At 42.6% G+C, this 17,080-nt stretch overlaps 1 long non-coding RNA gene across 1 annotated transcript; it reads left to right on the forward strand.

The window, feature by feature from the left end:
- Positions 1-4,109: 4,109 nt before the first annotated feature.
- LOC140646932 (uncharacterized) lies at positions 4,110-16,868 on the forward strand. Its single transcript, XR_012040597.1, has 6 exons — positions 4,110-4,174; positions 5,074-5,183; positions 10,972-11,055; positions 13,134-13,218; positions 16,504-16,640; positions 16,825-16,868. It is a non-coding gene; the product is annotated as an uncharacterized lncRNA (long non-coding RNA).
- The last annotated feature ends 212 nt before the right edge of the window (positions 16,869-17,080 follow it).

Consider the following 17,080-nt stretch of genomic DNA (forward strand, 5'->3'; position numbering starts at 1 on the left):
CTAGATCTGAACTAGATGTCTAGACCCACTTTGTGAGAAGAAAAAAAATTCCAAATTGCAGTTCCTAAGGTAGATGTCAAAAACAAGGGCAATGAGCCATGCTGTTGAAATGCCTATTTCCTTCCTTTAACTCCAAACGGTGCCTACATAGCCAGAGGTGCGTGTCTACAACATAAGTGCTGAGAGTCAGGTGGGATGAATCCCACTTTTCCTGGAATATCTGAGGGAATAAAGACTCCCTCAGACCTTCTCTGCCAAGATAGAGTTTATCTTTACAGCCTCTCATCTTTAAGTTTGCACTGTGTCACACTGACGCCTGCTCACATTGCAGCATCTGTACTGAAACAGACTAAAAAATTGAAGGAAGAATATTGAATTTGCTTTGATCTAGCAAATTCCCATGTGATGCTAACTAGACCAAAAGTTGTGTGAACATAGCTTTCTCTTTTTCATTCCTAGCTGTGTGTAGTAAAGAAAGTGTCTAAATTCCAGTGGAAAAAAAAAGGTTCTTTTTTACAAGGAAATGTCAACACAGATTAGCAGATGGGACTTGCTCCAAAGATACCTACGGTCAAAATAGACAAGACAAACATAGGTGGGAGAAAAAAAAAGGAAAATGTGGTTTAGCAATGGTATTTTCCCCTACAACTAAGTAAGAGTAAGTTTTAAGTATTTCATGCATTTTCTTCATCTGTCTCAATAGCCCTAAATAAAAACAGTCCAGCGCACAAAGTAAGACATGGGAGTGTTTGAAGAGATAGTGTTTTAAGTGCCACTGTTGGCATTAGTCCATCAGACTGTTGCTAGATAAGAGTGATGCAGCTCACCATGCACCAGTATCCTCGCTGGGAGGGACAGATTTCCCTTGGCCTGCTGTCCTGCTCCAGGCTCCCTCCAGGTGCATTACTGTGCAGTTCTCAGTGTCTTTGCTCCGAGAGATCGGGTCTTCTTTCCAAAGGAAAGGTTCCTCCTTTAGAGTCTAACCTTTACGGCTATCCAGCACTCTGAAAGTGATAAACAGAAATTTCTAGGTGAATGTTCTTCTCTTTATATTAGTTTTCTGCAGTTTGCCTGCCCAGCCCTCTCTGAAACCACCCTCCAAGACTAGCATGCTATGTGAGTGCTTTTAATACAAACCTCGTAATACAGAGCTCACATCCAGCTGCTACAGGCAAGAACAAATTTTCACCTGTGCTCCAGTGTGAGAGCAGATTGCCTTATCTGCATGGGAGCTCAGAAAGGAGCTCCAGAAAGAAACGATGCATCCCAGTTCTCCTGTTCATGGAGTTGAATTAAGCTTTTTAACAAGTCAGTGATTATTTTTCCAGCCTTAAATCTTCGCATAGTTGCAATCTGTGCACAGACTGTGCATAGTTTAACCTTCTTAGCTTGATGTCCAAATACAAACTAAGGCAATACTGAAGTTATAAGGTTTCTCCTAAGGATCTCCATGAAGGCAGACATTTTCAGCGAGCAGCTCCCAAAAAGCAGTACAGGTATTTTTAAGCTGTTGAAAGGCTGTTATCAGAGACTCTCATCACATTGTAGACAATTAGCATAGAGCTGAATTGGGAATGAAAGTGTTATAATTTGTTGTTATTCAAAGTTATCCTTTATGTCTTTTAATATAGAAGACCACCAATGGCCGAAAACTCTGTATGCAAGGCCACGCCTGTAAACGTCAATAACTCTTCTTGAAAGAGCACTTATGGTAGCAACAAAACCTGAAGTATCTATGATAACAAGTGCATTAATACCCAGCACACACAGCTATCATTGCAGCCATATCAATCCCAACATCTCCCTCCTAAAACTTCAAGCAGCTCTCAGGGACTGGGAGAGAGAATACGAAAGGCGTTGTGAACGCTGGTCTAGTCCAAGGACAGACACGGCAATCCTGCCCTGCTTCCCTCCTGCCTCTCATGCTCACTGTCCCCGCTGCTCGGGTTGGGGCTGCAGCCCACACGCTGGTACCATAGAGAATATGGAGGCAGCACTCATATTTTACCATCACAATTTGCTGACTACAAGGACTGACTGCTTTAAATGTATAACAATGCTGTTCTTGTTGTAAATCATACTTTCTCGGTGAGCTACAAGGAAGACAAAATCCTCACGCCTCTGATGTACACTTTTTTCATACTGGATCACCGAGATATTTATAGGGACAAGCGGTGTACTGGGTTATAAAACAAGAGACCCAGTTCATGAAAGGGACATTGAATGTGAAGTCAATACCATTTCCCTATTTCTTATTTATTTTGCAGTTTTAAAGAGCGGTCATAATGCTACCTTACCATGCTTGGGATGCAGTCAGACCAGCTGGGGCTGCTGTACTCATCCCACTCTACCTGAAGAACCATATGTCTTCTGGGGAACTGGTCAGTGATTCAGAATAAGAGCAGTAGGTTGACTTAAAAACTGATAACTCTCTAGAAAAAGGTCCCGGGGAAGGCATGTCTTCTTGGGAGCAAAGCCAAATATCCAGCAGGACCAACTCTTCCACCCACAAACAGCTTGAGGTCAGAGATGTACCCTAGAAAGTCCGTCTCTGGGGGAAGAAAGAGCATCAGGGGCTCTCCATAACCAGCTGCTATCCACAGAAAGAGATAAAGTACCGAGATGACAGAAGCAGAGTCTGTCAGCAGCAGCAGAGCACAGAGGCAGGAGCTGCCTGAGGGACAGCCATGAAGCCAGGCAGAGAGGTGGGAAGGAGAGGCTGGTGGAGTGGGGTGACTGATCACTTCTGAGGAAGCACCCAGCAGAGACCTGGCCGTTAAAGCTCCAGAGCTCCAGCAAGGGCATGAAGAAGCCACCCCAGTGCTACAGGAGGAAGAAAAGGAGCTAAAAATAGAGGGACCCATCCTCTTCTCCAGGCATAGATAAATACCAGGCAGAGGTTAGCAAGCAGGGAGAGCCCCCTCTCAGGGACCCAGCTCTTCCATTTGGGGGACTGTGAGGTCTAGAGCCCAGTCCCACCTTGAGCCATCTCTGAAAAGCTGCTACGCTGTGCAAGTACTTTGCTTCTAATACAGTCCTCACACCCAGCTGTTACAAAACAGCAGAAAACCCTTAGTCACTGAGCTAGATACTAACATGCAGAAGGAAGACAATTTAGGCAGATGAGTAATGCATGAAAGTCTGGGAGATGAGTATACAGCATATTATTTCTCAGGAGCATGTGCAAGGAGTTTTGTAATAGGCCCAGTTATATATATTGAATATTCCCTTTTCCTACCTATTTCCCCAACTTGCTATTGCTTAACTTTTGTAAAAGCAAAGTGGAGATTTGTCTTAAGGAGAGGCTTGAAGGAGAGGGTAGAACCTTTGTCACTCAGAAAGATGTCCTGAGTTTAAGAGACGGTATGAAAGAGAAGCTAATAAATGTTGGTTCCATCCAGCACTGCAGATTCAACATGAAACTCAGCAAAGTTTGTCTGTGTAAAAGTTCTTGATGTGCACTCGTTCAGACCTGGAGCTGATTTGAATCAAAAGTTAAAAGTGCAATTCCAAACCTTTTCAAACATCAGCCCTGAAGTCTGATTCAGATAGGATTCTGATCAAAACTCCTCTTAAATAGAAAGTGCCATGTCACTCCAGCCCCAAATGCCTCTTCAAATTCCTTTGGACATTTTCCTATTACTTTATCTCATGCTCATCCCTTTGTCAAACCAAGCCTTGCTACGCATCTGCTAGCAATAAGATAGAAATGTCAACAATTGGTTCCCAGCGTCTTGACTTCCAAGTAGTTTCAGAAAGGACCCTTCACGTCCCATGATTCTCTTTCTGAAGTTTTGGCTGCTCTGCTTATCTCTTTCCCAACAAACAGCCTCACATAAGAACAGCAAACTCTTTTACTTTAGAGATCTAGCTGCTTTCCTAGGTACACTCATTTCCTCTGCAGATACCACGTGAGAGCTAATATGGAGTTGGCCAAAACGATAAGCAGATGCTGCTCAGCCCTGGTGTCTGGGTCTGCGTCGCTCTTGCAGGGGTGGAGAGGAAGGATTCCTTCCTTATCTGATGGCCCCTGCTTTCTTCCGATAGCCTAAGTATAAAGCAGTGGCATCATTCTTTTCCTGTGGGGAAGTGCTCCCATCCTCCAAAGACAGAAGATGCCTTTTGCTCCCTTCATGGACAGTGTTTTGTACTAACCTTGGAGTCAAAGGACCAGGTCTGTAAGACTTTCCCTCTTGCCTCATTTCTGGGGAATGGATAAAAAGACCTTGCAATAGAAAGGATGCTAGATATAGATTAGAAACTTTGTTACTGTCTACATAAACATCTTTCTGATTGTCTGTGGTAAAGCTTGTGTCTAGTATTTCTCGGTTTTGATGGGCAACTTCCTTCTGCCCCATAGTACTTCAGTGGTGAGAGACCTGGTTCCTCTGTATATAGTACAGGAACTAGAAAGGCTATTAGCACTATTCTGGGTAATACAGAAAGCATACTTACTATTTCCATTTAGGGCTAGTCTGCAATCTGCTGGTTATAGCAGACACTTGCCCTAGGGGCAGCGTTCACGTGTGGGGTGGCTTTCAGGAGCATGTGTTCATCACTGGAAGCACGGTCTGTCCATGCTAGCCCGCGCATCCCTCTTTTTGGGGACGCTCTTGCAAAACATGCTTTCCCATAAAAGACTTGACCCTGAGAATTTTTCATCTCTGGTATTTAACCTCCAGTTTCCTTTGCTGAAGGGTCAGTCTCATCAGTGTGGGTCTCTGCAATGCAGCGTGCCAGTCGGGGAGGAGATGGGCCCCTCTCCTGCGCTGGTCCCTCCTGGGCACAGCTATTCTCCTGAAGTGACACCACTTCAGAGTCTCAGGGAAAAAAAGACAGCACAGCACTTTTAACCTGTCATGAGGGAAGAAAGGCTCCTTTCATTTTATGTTTTGTTATATAGCAGAAAAAAATCTGTCACTTTACAGGATGCTTGCAACAAACAGCTTTAAAAACTGATTAAGTGGTTCAGCTTTACTTAGCTTTTAATCACTCAGCAGCTGTTTACTCCACAATTCACAGGTATATTTATGTTCCCCTTTAGTTGATGTTGTCAGTTATCTTCCTTTCTAGCCCCTAATCCCCAGCTGAGTGGAAGGGTATGTCCCTTTGTGGATCGGACCCAGGCGTGGAAATCGGATCGGTTACAAATGCAGCACACCTATTCCCAGACAGCAATCGGGGTAAGTACTCCAGAAATAGCAACAGATTACTGCGTCTTCGGTTCAATGGCTAACCCTTTCCGATGTGAAAAGTGGGCATGGTCAGGTAGGAATGTGGAGATACCTTTTTTAATCTGACAGCGATGGTCATCCTGTAGTGCCTCAGTTTAGCTCAAGAGTAAGTTGCTATTTCACTGCTGGGCGAAAATATGGGGCTTGTAAGGATTGAGGGTTTGCAGGAACTGCAAGGTGCAATGAATCTCTGCAGAGCTAGAAGAAGGTTTCTTCTCGTACCAAGGCTGGCTTTCATGCCAGCCTGAGGCTCCTGGGGGTGCACACTGTCATCTGTAAATGGGTCTCTAAAAACAAGATTCACAAATGTGTTCCAGTAACAGGTAATGTGACTTTATCAATGGTCTGTGTCCTATTTTGTCATGTGGGAGAACAACCCAATGAACCACCATAGTTAAAGGTGTTTCTACCTCTCTACCATATTCTGAGGAATGACTTGGCCTTAAAAATACACCAGAACCCCCAAAGGGAAGGAAATCCCAAGAGCTGATCATTTTGGAGAATGAAAAGAGTCCAAATGGGTACTAATATTTCACAAGGGAAGATTTCAAATGAATGAAATACATCTTGGATATTAATAATGAAGTCTATGATTATTACTCTGAAGATCTGCTTTGCCAATACTTCAAATGGAGAATTAAAGCATGTGCAGATTTTAGGAAATTTTTTCCCTTTTTATTGAAAAAACACACTGCACATGCAAATTAAAACTGCATTCGGCATACAAGACTATAACATTTTTGGCACATGTACTCAGCATGCATAAATGTTGGCTGTATTTAAGTTCTCCTAGACATATATAATTAATGAAATACATTTGTGTATAGCCTCATTTTGTGAGCAGCCTAAATTTAGACTGCCTATCCGTTTGCAATGTAAATCTTCATTTTGGTTGGTATATTAAATGTTAATGCTTGTGCTAATTTTTAGTCTCTAACCTTAAGGCAGGTCACACATTGCTTTATTAAAATAAAAGAAAGAAAGAAGATTAATTTAGTCACTGGAGTCAACAATTAAAAGTACATGGGAGTTTGGACAAAATAGTAAGGAAATGATAACTTAATGGCAAAAGGCATGTCCTCCAACAGCTAGGCACCATGGTGTGATCCTTATTTACTTTTATAGTGCACCCCATTGTGCCTATGTGTTGGAAGACATATGTCATGTTTCATCCTCAAGGGCCTAAGTGTGAATTTCCTGTTATTTTTTTCACAACTTTAAAAGTTGTTTCAATGAAGTTTTTGTTGGAAGAACTTTAGTGAAATGTGTTTTATATACTGTCTGTGGCTAACCGGGAAAAATTGCAGCCCCAGAGGAAAATAACGAAGGAAGGCTACAGCCCGAAGGAAAGGAAGGAGAGAGCTGGGAGTGGAATGGAGCTGTTAGCTGGGCTGGGAGCGGGGACGGTCGTCCTTGCCCTCCGACAGCTCCACGCGTGGGCTTGGCGGCTGGCAGGGACCTGCAGCCCCCACCGGCCCCGTGGAGCTCTGCATCCTTTTCCACTGTCCCAAAAGGAGGGATGCTTTGAATATCCATGGTCACGCTCACATGTGGCTGGTTTTGTTGCCCTTCTTGCCTGCGAGCTCTCCGGAGTGGATGTGCACACAGTGGCTGTGGGCACATGGGCTTCCCCAGAGAAGGCTGCGGGAAGCCCCTCACGGGCAGACTCCTCCGATCGCCGTGGAGCAGCAGCCCACCTGGAAACATCTAGGTCTATCCAAGTAGGAAACAGGGAGACTCTGTAAAATGCCACTTTTTTTTGCCACACTGAGAGCTAATTAGTGCCCTGATTTAGTGTAAAAGCAAATGTGAATAACCATTTTAAGCTACCAGATGCTTTTTTTTATATATGGTTTTCACTGGAAATTTCTTAATTTTCAGCAAATACTTTCCATACTGTTTCTAAGGCCTTTGAAATCCCCGTCTGGTGCCTTAAAACAGAATCTCTGATATACAATTTTTCCTCCAGTTATGCCAAATATAGCAAGGAAATGCATGGAAGCGGAGCATACTGAAATTTAAGGCCTCTGCTTTGCAAAAATTACCTAGCTAACTTCAGCGAACAAAACTTCACCAACAAAGCTTTTCAGCACCAAAATTCTGTACAAATACCTTTTAAATGTTTCAAATTTTCTAGAATTAGGCTGTCACTTTTGCAAATGTTCTGTGAAATTTTAGCAGCAATTACTACTAAGCAAAACATTTCAAAGAAAGGAATTCTAAAAAAGGAACAAAGATAAAAAGAAATAATCTTGCAACACTAGCTTAGGAGTCAAAACTCTCTTGAAGTGGAAATTAAGCCCGATCCTGCGTACAAAAGGCCGCGTGGTACAGCGGGGCGGACGCAGGAGCGCTGAGTCTCCCCGTGGGGTCTGACCTGTGTGACCCTGCAAAGCCCATTGACTTCACTGCTTCCTGAGCCTCTTCCCATCCTTTACATAGGGGACCAGCCACGGCTGGATGGGCTGCTTGCTGGGTCAAAACTCTCTCTGTCCACATTTTTATACGTTCTTTTTCACGGTGTGATATCTTTCATTTGGTTTTCTGGGCATTACTATATTTATAGGAATGAATGAATAAGAACATACTCTATGGTGAAAGTAAAAATGGGGTATCCAGTAAATTTGATGTGAAACCTGCATGTCCCCCATCTTAAAACACAAACCACTGGTCAGCACTGATTTTGCCTCCTCCATTTTAGGGTTCATTCTTCCAAGATAGATCATGCCCCAGGAGCATGCACTAGTTCCTAAGTAACTTACACAAGCAAAACGTTCAGGCTTAACACAAATACGAGTGGAGAATACCTGCCTCTGCATCAAACCCACTCATCCCATGGCTAACTGAAAGCTTTCTAAACAAACGTTTCATTCTGCTGGCTCCAAAATCATGGTGGCACTTATGGCTTTGACTTGGTGGCATAAATTATAAACAGTAGCAGCAGACACCAGGAAAATAAAAATTATATATGAAAAACACAGAAGAAAGAGTCCAACGTTTTCCTTGTGAAATGCCAGCTCCAATCTGTATAGAGCCAGTGGTAAATTACCCACCTGTTTTCACTTACTTAACATTAAAAAACACTTACATATGATTACACTTTTGTATCATATTAGTGAAAATGAATGCTAGAGCAATATGAGGTAAACATTGCTAATGTGGGAGAAGGTTGTTTATATCTTCTAATGATAGGATTAACTATGGCAGTGATAGATACACTGTGCTCCTTTGAACCCCAGCTCACCACCAAAAAAGCCACATGGCAGTGCAAAGAGACCTGCTAGGCCAAACCAGCCTTTTCTCCTGCTTTTTGAGACCATTGCAACAAAACAGGTTCTCTGACTTAAAATGGCCTGTCACCCTGAGTGGCGTCCTGGGGATCCGGAGAGTTGCGTGCATTTGATCGACTTTAATATTGTTTTCTGTCCCCTATAAGTCTTTTTCTCTTTAATGCAGTTTGAAAGTAAGATAAGGAAGTGGCTCATTTAATAAATACGTTGTTAGTGCATTTCTTAAAGCAGTTCATAGGCACTCAGTTAAGTTTTCCAGCACTTCCACCTCTGAAGTTTGAAAATGTCAGCGTCTGACTTAGAGCAAACCACAGGGGGCCTGATCCAAAGCCCACCGGTGTCAGCAGAAAGGCTCCTGCTGAATACGTGAGGTGTTTTATTGGCCCCACCTGCCCATAAAACACAGAGCAGCGGAGAGAGCAGCCATGAAATGGATGGCATCTGGGACACGGTGCCTCTGGGAATTGCTGCGCCTGAACCCCGAACTTGGGGATAACATTGCACAAGTCTTTCTGACGACGCAGCCCACACCATCCTTAGCAGCTGTGCGTGCTTGCTTTCCACCCGCGCTGCTTTTTGGGGTGGACCCTTTAGCACGCTGTATGGTGCTTGGAAGGACTGATATTCCTGTTCTGAAGGCAGGATTGCTTTCAATTTATTCCCACCCAAGGTATGTAAATAAAATGGCACCAGTACCATGCATTTAATATTCCACTAAACCACGTGTGCTCAGCGCTGGCTTTCCATGGGTGAGCATTGCAGAACGGCTCTTCTCAGGTGCCTGCCTCCTCGTCCTGTAAAAAGCAGGGCAGGATGGCGGCAGAGTCAGAACACCCATTTCTTCTCATTAAACCCAGGCAAATTCCTCTTCTGTAGATGGCTCACGAAGCTCCTCCACCTCCACATCCTCGTAGCGATCCCCATCCCTGCCTGGCAGGTCTCTGGAGATGTCCGAGGGGCCAGAAGTGACGTGAAAGCCGACCGCAGGCTGACGCTGCTCCCCCCTACAAGAGGCAGCACACCTCCGCGGGGCACCGCGGGACACCTCACCACAAGGGCTCTGGAAGGTTCAGGCTAATCTTCAAGGGAAAAAAAACCCTATCTGAAAAACGGAGAAGAGATAATAACACTTGTGGCTGTACAAGCGAAGATAACGGCAAAAATAATCAAATCTCATGCTCCTGGGAGGAAACTAATTGCACACAGGGGTCAGGAAGATATTTTCATCCACTGTAGAGCATTGCACAGTTGGCTGCTGAGTTGTTATTATGAAAGAGGGAAGTGGAAGGAGGAAGGGGGAGTTTGCTTGGGTTTTTTTTTTCCTGAAGAGATGGAGGGAAAGGCAAGAGTCGCTCTTGTTTGCCCTTAAGCATCAAGTGCTGGCTGGCGTCAGAGGTGTAATACTGGGCTGGATGGATACAGTATGGCAGCACTGATGTGTCCAATGGATTGGGAAAGTGAGATGCATCTCTCCATGCGCACACATCTGCTATCCCTCACTTGTGAATGTTACTCCAGATGGTAATCAAGAAGGTGGTTTTATAACCCACATTAAGAGGACTGTCTGCTGACAAGTTATGTGTTTTCTTCCCTTGAGTACATGCTGTTAAGATGGATAAGTGCAAATGGTTGAAATTTGGTTGTTAACTCTGAATAATAATAATACTTTGCATTTCTATTGCATCTTCCATCCTTGGATCTCAAAGCACTTTGAAAACACTAATTAACTGAATCTACCGCACTGCTGTGAAGCAGGTAATTATTATTACCATTTTTTACAGAAAAAGAAGCTTTGTCATAGTGAAAGAGACTTTCCCTGGGTCACCAAAGAACCAAAAATAGTCCAGAAATGCTGATGACTTCTCAAAGTAAATTAGAAATATTGCATTAATTTCCTGGAAATTAATTTGGTTTTGTTTTTTTCCCAATGAATACATTAAGCCAAGCTTCACACATTTTCAACTTTTGAAAACCTCTTTTTTGGGACTAAAACACTAAAAAGAAACTACAGACCTTGCACTTTTCACTTTCTTGCTGAACAACCAGAAAAATATCAATCAAGACTGAAAATGGGCTATGGAAAGCTGAGTTAGTTGAAGAAATAGTTTGATGATTGCAATTAATTAATAAATATGGTGCAAACCCATGTCAGCTTCAGTGCCAATTCCCATTCCTTTTGGCCTCATCAGATAGTTCATTACTCTCTTTCCTCCCTCCCTGGAAAAAAATGCAAACTGTTTGTGAGGACTACAAGGCTTTTTTTAATCCTGCTTTTCTATTTTTTTCTTCCTGTCATCTGTTTAAAAACACCCTCTAAATGTGCTGCTGAAGGCTAAGACTTCATAGACAATAGGCTCATAAGCTTGCGTAAATGAGAAAAAGAGAGCAAGACCAAGTTTCAGTGTTGATTTTTGCCCGTTGCATAACATTAGTTATTTGATTTCCAGACCCAGAATCCATCCTTAAATTAGAAGAAGATGTTGTGGTCCCGTCAAAGAATTGAAGACAAATTCTGCTAATCCTTCTGAGAGGTGAGACAACGGTAATGGGGGGTAAGGAATGATGTCTGGGTGGGCAATATTGCCTGTTCATTTCCTCGGCTTAGCTACTGATTGTCACTCTTGTGCCTTTGAGATGCCCATAAGCTTCCAGGGAGACTACATGAAGGTAGAGCAGCTTAATTATGTAGGCTGCTATTTACTAGGTTTCAGCTGAATCCATCAAACTAACTTTGCTTTAACCTGAGCCAGATTTGATTATGAAGCCAATTTATTGACTGGTTTCTCCTTTGGCAGTACATCCTTTGATTTAGATACAGATACTTACCTACTTGAAAAGTAGTGGTGTTATGACACAATTTATATTTTAAAAAGCAATATTACATGGAACATAATTTTAAAAAACCAACAAACAAACAACAACAACAAAAAGCCCTTTGAATCTAGAATAATGGCTACCTGTAAGGCAGTAGCGCACTTGAGAGATTTTGCTCAAGTAACTTATAACTATCAGCAGAACCCCCTAGGGAATTACCGCTGTTTTTGCAGAAGCTGTTTGCAGTGGAATAAACAGACAAGTGCTCTATATATCATTTTAAGTAAGACAAATAAAGTTCTGCTTCCTCCTTACAACGATGTCATTGTCACTTATATAAGAATAATTCTGTGTGACTTTTTATGAATCTTTCCCCTGTGCAGAAGTACAATGGCCTAATTTCCTACGCTGCGTATTATAAATAAACGTCCTTCTTCAGCAATCTATAGCCAAGCTGAAATGATCTCACCACGAACAGAGCAGTCTAGAAATGCTAAGGTGCATTTGAGCATCAGCGATGGGTAGAGGGAAACCCCTCCACCCCAGAAGAGGGTATGTCCATACCTGCTCCTTCCCTGGAAGGATTTCTTATGGCCCTCCCACTGCGCTCTCGCCCTGAGATCAGCTGACAGGAAGGCCTGGGAAAGCCACTCCTTTTGTCACAGATTCCCCTCACAACTCATGGCATAGCTGGGAGATGGTTTAATACATTTTGAATTCTCAAAGAGGCAACATCAAATGCGTGATACTTGCGAGCACGGAGGAGAAAAGAGCACAACCCCCTGTTTCCCATATGACCGCCCACTACTGTTGCTACGAAGAAACTCTCAGATGGTAAAAACATGTTAAAAAATTAATAAAAAAGCTAGAAAGTGTTATTCAAAATGTAATTCTAACGCATTGTGAAGGGCTTTTAAGGGGAAACCTGTGTGGGGAGGGCTTTTCTCTCTCTAAGGCTTCAGCTAATGTAGCTGGCTGCCCAGGGGAATGCCGGAGGGAGAGAAAATGGGAGAAATGATATTAAAATGGTGGGAACGCTATTTTATAACTTTAAAAAAAATATTTGTTTTCCCCAGAGTCTTTCAGGTTGGTTTGCTCTTCTGGCTGCGTTTGATCTGCCAATAGCAAAGCCCATCTCTGCAGTGATTGTGTAGTTCTGTCTGATATTCCCTGCGTGCCGTGAGCATGGGGATTTCATTTCATACATCATTTCCAGTGAATACCCTCAGTACAAAGCACAGAAGAAATTTCTCTCATACACACATGCACACGCTCACGTCTGTGTGTGCACACGTACATGTGTATGTGTCCGCATGAATCAAATCACACTTGGCAGAGAGATGCCCTCTAGCTCTGGTTAAATTCATGTGATAAATTGTATTTATCCTGTGTCTTTCAGTGCCTCACCTGCACTATCCTGCCTGCTAATCTCTCTGCCTGGATGTGTTCTAATGTTCTGAACCTCTGAGAGTAGCTTCAAAAAGGTTGCCATTAAAACAACAACAACAACAACAAAAAAGGCAACTAGCAGAGTAACATTTCTTTTTCTCCTTCTTAAGTGGAAGCTGCCTTGTTCCTCTTCACCTCCTCCAAAAAAATACAGCCAACTCAAGTCCCAGGACTAACAGCATACACAGAATTACCCATTTAAGGTCCAGTATTTTACAACCCAGCAGGGTTAGAAAGGGCTGCTGAAAGGTGTAACTGGAAATGGAAGATTTCTAATGGGGCACAGTCGAGCTTTTACGTCTGAGGTATCAGATCTTAATACGATACTGTTTTGTACTTTCTACAGGTTTCTACAACAGCAGAAGTTTTGTTTCTTCAGCCTTCGAGTTCTGTTTAACTAAACTTGTGAAAACTAAAGGGAGAGTCTCTTGGTAAGTTAATAGACATTAATATAAGGACACAAAAAATCTACAAAAGCCCTTCAGAATTTGTGTGTAGGGAACCGAAAATGGTGCACAGCAGCATGAAAAATCTGCATCTCTTCTTGAGATTATTTACATGTTCTTTCACCACTTGGAACTAGTCTGACAATCCTAAACTCACAATGAAGATGCCCTCAAACCTAGTCTATCAAGACATTCCTATACTATTTTAAGGTACTTTGAAATTCCTACATGAGAAATTTTTAATATAGGTGCCACACTCAAGTCTTCCTTTTGCTGGGGTTTTTTTATCCATTCCTCTTGGTCTTTCATTGCTTTATTGCATCACAGAGTGAATTAATAGTAATATAATCTTAGCCTTTATATACTAAGTAAGATATGTAACTCATAGACCATTGGGAACCAAGGACAAAGGGCTGGAAGAAAACTCCTGAGTCATCTAAACCCTCAGAAACGTGTGGCTCTGCCTCACCTGACCAGTATAGAGGCTGTAGGGTCTGCTGGTGAGCCAGTGTCACCCCTCTCCTGAGAGCAGCTGCCAGAGTTTGCTCACGCTATGGGTGGCCGAGGGGCACAGCATGTGTGCCGCTGCTCTCCACTACTTTCAGAGGGGCTTATGGGTTTAGGAGAGTTGGCAGGGCCCAAGCTGATACCTCCACCTTGCGTGGCTGTGCCATCCCCTCTCATGTGAAGTTTTATCTACTCTCGCTCATATCCTAAGAAGATAACCTGCCTCTGGGCAGCCTTATTTTAATATCCCGCTTGTCTGTTTTAAGGAAAAAATCATGGTATCTAACCTAAACTTTTTCTTCCTTTGTTTGAGGCTGCTGCTTCTTGTTCTACCTTCTTGTACTAATGTGAAGAATTCCCTTACTTGATTAAACACACTTCTACATAACGGTAATGTCCCTAGTGAGTGATCTCTGTATAAATTCAGTTCCTCTGATATTTTCCCATGTTTTATACTCTGATCTCTGTATCACTTTGGTGGTTAGTCTCTGTATGTTCTCCAGTGCAGTACCTACACGCTAGGAGGACCATAAAGTGTTTTGCGTGGCATCATCCTAGATTTACACAGTTGCCATGCCACTCTTCTACTTTTATATGAGACTTCTTTTTAATTGCATACAAGAATACCGCTGCTGTAATTTACTTGGGTTACAGCACAAATGTTAAGTTTCATAGAGTAGCTAGAATAATAGTCTCAAGCTCTGTCACTTACTGGTTTCTAGATAGCTCCTCTTCGGCTATATCTCTATCTTTTATTGACATTCCCAGAGTATTATATTTGTTGAAATCCCCATTCAAAGTGCCTATGGACATAATCTTGCTGTATTTTCTGAGTTATCTCTTTTTTGGTCACTGGACTTGTACATGCAGCATTTCTGAGATGTTGTGAAATATAAACCTGCAAAACAAGAGCACGGTTATAAGACAAGTGACCCTGATTGAAAGGGTGGCTGTGAAAACTGATTACACAGCAAATTGCCCATCTGCACAGACTCAGAATAAGAACATTTCAAAGCTCATTTGTGGACTGATGTTGCCGTTTAATGCAGTTTCCAACAAATCATTCATAAAATTAATGGCCACAACTATTGCTTGTTTCTCTGAAGCTCTTCTGTGAAAAATAGTTCTTCCATTGATTCAGGAAGATATGTAAAGGAATGGGTGTTATCTGAAGAAAACTGAATGAAGTAATCTTCACACAACTGCAGATACTTGGGCTACTGGTAACATACTGGGTTACTGTATAATTTTGCTCTTCACAAGCCACCCGTTAGTTTTTCCATTATTAATGTAGCTTTGTTCTGTAGCTTTCAAAAATGTTCCTAAAGGAACCTGTCGCTTGTCTCTCTGCTAAATGTCCCTGACACTGACTTGTTGGCCCTGTGGATGGTGGTTTGAGGAGGGATAGCTTTGGCTCTTTCTTCAACTTCTCTGCTGCCCATCGTGGGCCCAGAATATCTTTTTATATCCTCTCAAAAAATAGGACTTCACAGTTCATGTGGCCTATGTCCCAGGAGCAGAAGTGCCACTTTTAATTTCCCATACCCCAAATACCTCCTTTTCCAGAATTCCAGTTCTGTGAGGACTCTGGATTTGAAATTAACCTCTTCAGTTGATAGTAGAATTGCACAGAGACTTTGCAAAAGGTTTCACAAACCAATTACTATTTACTCTGACTAACATGAGAAGTGTTCAATTCTAATGAAACAAATAGCATCTACTCTTTGTCTCCTGATTCCTCCAGGTATCTTTCCAGCTTAGGCTAGATGTAATTTAAGACTAATTTCTTCCTTTTTCTTTTGGATGGGTACCCTTCCAAGCCATAGAAACATATCTCCTTCCTTAGCAGATAGTTTACTTCTCCCTGAGACAGTTTTGGAGCTTAAAACTTCTCTCCTCTGAAAGCATGTCCCTCTGGCACTTTTTCTGCCCAAGGGTCCTGTGTCTCTGCAACCTCTCCCTGAGACTCTCGGGCTGTGATATCACAGTGTAAAGTGTTGGTCACTGGTATTAGCTTAACCCACACCCTTTGCCTCCAACCACCATTTCTTACTCCCTCTGCAAATGATACCATTTTTCAGATGTCCTGGCACAATTGCTTGTGGGATGGAGCTGTGAACTGTACCAGGAAACTCACCCACCTCTTAAATCATGCAGCTGCCTCCCCCTTCCCCTCCTACATAATAATACTAAAACATAGCCGCAGGATCTATGGATTGTAAAATCAAATGTTAACATTTTATATACTGTGTAGGATGGCTGCAGTACACAAGGATTCACACAGTATATAAACCAACCTGAATTTCAGAAAAAAATTATAGAAAGGGAGATATGTGCTAACATGGAGAAACAGTTTTTTCAGAAAAGTACTTTCTTGTTATGGAGATTTCAGTACTGATTTGGAATGTAACTTGATTAAAGTCTCCCTGCATGATTATGATCCCAGACTAATTTTACACTGGCGTAATTCCATGAACTTCCATGCAGTTGTTATGAGTGTAACTCAAAGAAGAGTCAGATCTTGGGCACTCTGGATCACTGGATCATTGCACAGCTACCTATATGCATTGTGTTGTGTACTATCCTTATATTAAACCATCAGCGATCTCCTGTAGAAAATGGGTTACACAGGGATCCTCGTTCTAGAGTAATATGCTCAGCTGCATAATAAACTCCTAAGAATCACATGCAATGAATCTATCTCTCTATTTTTTCTTACCTTTTTTCATGACGCAGCTGTTCACTCCAAAATCTCTTCCATAGGTAAAAGGAAAACGTCTTTCGGGACTCCAGATAACCCTGAAACATGAACTGTCTTCCTGAGTCAGCAGAGAGCCTGAGACAGTGGTCCTGAGTACGTGGACTCCCTCAAACTACCTCCAGTCCATTACTGAAGCCTCGTAAGTTTCCCATCAGCATCATTATCTATTGTACTACTGTCCACATGAGAAGGAAGAGCATGGACACAGTCAGGGGAACCTGCACATGCAGTCACAGCTTTGATTTCATGAGTGGATGCGCTTAGCATACCAGCAGATCTGATGGGAATATCTTGATTTGCTTTTCCTGTGATTTCACCTACAGAGCCAGCAAGCAAAGGGAAGGCACAGAGTCCAGTTGAGCACACAACAAAAGGAGCCAAAATTTCAGAGACATGTGCCAAGGTAAGCCCAACAAATCAAGTCCAGTTAGCATACACATTTTGGCGAAGCCCTGTGTTGTCCAGTTAGTACAGCAAAATACTGAGATAATTCCACATCCTCTCAGGGAAAATCCCAGGCGAGGAAGTTGGTGGCTCCGCTGGGGAGTAACTCTGAGCAGCTTGGGAGTGTTTCCAAAG

This window comes from Ciconia boyciana, chromosome 2, assembly GCF_034638445.1.
Source record: "Ciconia boyciana chromosome 2, ASM3463844v1, whole genome shotgun sequence".
Classification (NCBI taxonomy): Eukaryota; Metazoa; Chordata; class Aves; order Ciconiiformes; family Ciconiidae; genus Ciconia; species Ciconia boyciana.